Raw genomic sequence first — 4,754 nt, forward strand, 5'->3', positions numbered from 1 at the left:
GCCCGGCCATTTTTTGGTTGCAGCCATCATTGTTGTTTGGGGGGCCCGGACTGGGGATTTGAACCCGTCACCTTAGGTGTATGTGGCTGGCACCTTAGCCACTTGAGCCACAGGCGCCGAGCCTTCTTATTTGATTATTAAGGGCCTTTCCACACATCCCCCACTGCAGTTTGTCATCCTCCTCTACCTTGCTCTCCATCAGCAGCTGAGATGTAGAAGGGCCCAAACCTTGCTTTCTATTTTCCTGTGAATTAATTTCATAATAAAAGTAAATGTAATACCTTATCTATTATTATTTTTTAAATCCCTGCATGGCTTCTATAATGCCGCAAAAGAAAATAGAACCCCCCAAGAAGAAAATTATGGGTGAAGGAAGATTTTTCAATGAAAAGTATACAAATGGCTACTTTTTAAAAAGGTGAATAGGAAGGCACTCTGCTTAATTTGTAGGGAATTTGTGCAAGTTTTCAAAGACTATTATTTGAAAAGGTATATGCAAAAACATGCTGTTATATTTAATATATATGAAGGATCGTGCCATAAGGACAAAATAGTGGAACTGAAAAAAAGTCTGAATCCTCAACAAAATTTTCTGAAGGAGTTACAACTCTGGGCTAGGCTCGGTAGCTCACGCCTATAATCCTAGCACTCTGGGAGGTGGAGATGGGTGGATTGCTTGAGCTCAAGATTTCAAGACCAGCCTAAGCAAGACCAAGACCTTGGCTCTAAAAATAGTCGGGCATTATGGCGGACACCTGTAGTCCCAGCTACTCAGGAGGCTAAGGCAAGAGAATCGCTTGAGCCCAAGAGTTTGAGTTGCTATGAACTATGATGCCACTGTACTCTACCAAAGGGACAAAATGAGACTTTCTCTCTAAAAAAAAAAGTTACAACTCTGGATAGATTCCATTGTAAAAGCTAGTTATGTGCTAGCATATTTAAATTAATAGCAAAAAAAATCAAAACCCACTTACTGATGGAGATGTTCTTAAGCAATGTATGGTAAGCATGGCAAATATCATTAGCCCTGAGAAAAGGAGAATATTTTTAAAATCAGTTTGTCTCACGAGACTATAGCCAGGAAAGCTGAAGAAACTGGAAAATCTATCAAAAGAAGTTTGGAGAGGAAAGCTACTAATCTTAAATTTTGTGCTTTGGTGATGACAGATGACAGCACTGATGCTATCAATACCACTCAACTTGCCATCTTTGTTAGAAGTATTGATGACGAATATGTCACTGAAAAAATGGCCTTAGTGCCATTAAAAGACACAACTAAATCAAGAGGTTTATATGAAGCAGTAAAAAATATATTGAAGCATTTTTCTTTGTCCATTGTCAACATATCTGGTATAGTTACTGATGGTGTACCAGTGATGGTAGGTAAAAGGGAGGGACTTGTACAAACAATAGAAGATATTGTAATCGCTGTCCCAAACTAATATTTGATTAAGTATTATTGCCTAGTACATCAAGAAAATTTATGTGCATAAGCTTTAAAAGTGGATAACATCATGCAAATCAATATCAAGACTGTAAATTTCATAAGGGCCAAGGGATTGAATCATTGCCAATTCCAGTAATTTCTTAAAAGGACTGATGCTGACTGTGGCAACCTCATTTACTTTTCAGAAGTAAGATGGCTAAATCAAGGCCAAATGTTAAAAAGATTTTATGATTGTGACACATTTTCAAGTTGTTTATGGTATTTAAAAAATTTGTGCCAAAATTTAATGAAAACTGGTCTACAAAGGCGGGGCACTGTGGCTCATGCCTGTAATCCCAGCACTCTGGGAGACCAAGGAGGGTGGATTGCCTAAGCTCACAGGTTACAGACCAGTCTGAGCGAAAGTAAGACCCCCATCTCTAAAAATAGCCAGGTGTTGTAGTGGGCACCTGTAGTCTTAGCTACTCAGGAGGCTGAGGCAAGAGAATCCCTTGAGCCCAGGAGTTTGAGGTTGCTGTGAGCTATGACACTAAGGCACTCTACCCAGGGTGACAAAATGAGACTCTGACTCAAATAAAAAACTGGTTTACAGATTTAGCATTTTTAGTGGATTTAACCTCTCATTTAAATGAGATAAACATGTGTCTTCCAGATGAAAACCAATTTATCAATAAAATTATCTCAAGCCATAACAGCATTCCAGATGAAACTGAAATTATGGCAGGCTCATAGTAAGATGAACAATTTTATGCATTTGTACACATTGGCTAAACATAGTCCTGTGAATAGCAAAAAATATGCAGCCTTGGTGTTTGATTTGATACAAGAATTTGAAAACATTTCAAAAGTTCCAGAAAAATAATATTTTGGTGTACTTGCAACTCCATTTTCTGTCAATATAAATATGTTACCTGCCAGTTTTCAAGCAGAATGCATAGAGCTGCAATCTGACATTCAACTTAAAGAAAAATATGATCATGTCTCTTTACTGGACTTTTATAGGTCTTCTCTTCCCAGAGATAAGTACCCCTCACTTTATAATCACATCTTACATCATTGCTTTTGGGCAGCAACTATATTTGTGAGCAACTATTTTCAAGAATGAAGCATAGTAAGAATAAAATTAGAACCAAAATATCTGATGAGCACCTTGAGAAAGCACTGAGAATTGCTATTACTTCCATCAAACCAGGGATTGACGCATGGGTTTCTCAAATACAATGTCAAATATCCCACTAGTTTTATGTTGCTCACTTTTCTTTTCTTTTCTTTTTATTTTTTGTTTGTTTGAGACAGAGTCTCACTACGTCCCCTTTGGCAGAGTGCTGTAGCATCACAGCTCATGGCAACCGCAAACTGTTGGGTTTAAGCGATTCTCTTGCCTCAGCCTCCCAAGTAGCTGGGACTACAGGTGCCCACCACAACGCCTGGCTATTTTTTTGTTGCAATTATCAGTATTGTTTAGCTGACCTGGGCTGGGTTCGAACCTGCCACCCTCAGTGTATAAAGCTGGCACCGTAACCACTGTGCTATGGGTAATGAGCACTTTTCTTTTACATTCATAATAAAAAACATCAAAAAAAAAGACATTACTTAGATAGGTACATTTTCTTTTGTGTGTGTGTGTGTGTGTGTGTTTTTGAGACAGAGTCTCAAGCTGTCACCTTAGGTAGAGTGCCTTGGCATCACAGCTCACAGCAACCTCCAACTTTTGGGCTTCAGAGATTCTCTTGCCTCAGCCTCCCAAGTAGCTGGGACTACAGGCACTCATCACAAAGCCAGGCTATACTTTTTGGTTCTAGTTCTCATTGTTTGGCAGGCCCAGGCTAGATTTGAACCCGCCAGCTCCAGTGTATGTGGCTGGCACCCTAGACACTTAAGTTACAGGCACTGAGCCAGGTACATTTTCTGTATTAGTGATTGCAAACTTTGGACCTGCTCTGCGATTTTGAAGACTCTCTGAATGGGCTGCTGCATAATTAGTATTATCATATGAGGACTTTTTTGTTTATCTGTGGTTGCAGATGTCATGAAAGTTATGCAGGGACTTTTTTTTTTTTTTTGCTCATCGTCTTTCGTTAGTGTTTGTGTATTTAATGTGTGGCCCAAGACAACTCTTTCTTGCCCAGAGAAGCCAAAGGTTAGACACCCCTGGTATAGAGTAACCTTTACCCTAGGGATAGTAGCACCATGACTAAGACCTAATAGCTATCATGGAATTGCTAGTAAATTCTGTGAATAATCAGCTAAGACACTCAACTCTAGCTGGTTGGAGCTTGAATGCCTCACGGGCTTGTGTGGGCACTTTGCTTGGCCTAGTAGGGTTTCACTCTAAGCTTCTGTGGTGGTATCCAGCCAACACTCAGATTCCCAGAGCTCTGTTTTTGCATCTCTTTTCTTTTTGGTACTCTGCAGCTTCAGCCACCTCAGCCTCCCTGAACTCTAGTTTCTATCTTCTCAAACATATGAAATTATCATGCTTTGTTTGGATTCCCCACCCTAGTTGCAATGTTGCCCGAGGTCTGCAATGTTCCCTCAGGCAGAGATCTAGAGTGCTAGATAACATCAAGAATATTACTGGCTGAAACAGTTAACCTATGCTAACTTGTATTATAGCAAACAATATCTTTAGTAAGGCTTATAATTATCTCTGATAACTCTCAGGGATCACAGTCATATGGTAGGTTTTGTTCAATGCCTGCAATTGTTTCATATATTTTTGTTCAATTTCCTATTTCTTCACAGCAAGAAGCTAAATTTCCCCCCTTACTTTGCAAGGCCAGAAGTAAGGATTCATGCATTTGATCTCAAAGTGTCAAAAAAAGAAAAAAAAATGTTTTAGAAATCCAATATATACATCTATTTTCCTTTCATCTCTTTATATTATCACCTAAATATATTTTTCTCACTGTAATCACTGAATTTTCTCTGGGTAAAATAACTTCCTCTTCCTTGGTGAGGAGGTAAGTATATTTGGGGAAGAAAGAGCAAAAGTGTATTTGGTAATCAAATTGATGGACTGACAAAGACTATGTATACTTACTAGACGTTCACCAAACTGTTTTCCTCTCTGTGGGACACAGGTGAAGTAGGCTACAATGCACATTTGTGAAACACGTTGCTTACCAGTGTGTAGTGCATGTACTACTTCAGTGATATATGTGTGAAAACTGTTTAGTAGTGTGTGGTATGTGTGCTACTATGTTTAGAGATAACAGGTGTAAAACACTGCGGGCATGGCTCGGCGCCTGTGGCTCAAGTGGCTAAGGCGCCAGCCACATACACCTAAGGTGGTGGGTTTGAATCC

This window comes from Otolemur garnettii, unplaced genomic scaffold (assembly GCF_000181295.1).
Source record: "Otolemur garnettii isolate 467f Iridium unplaced genomic scaffold, OtoGar3 scaffold00167, whole genome shotgun sequence".
Lineage (NCBI taxonomy): Eukaryota > Metazoa > Chordata > Mammalia > Primates > Galagidae > Otolemur > Otolemur garnettii.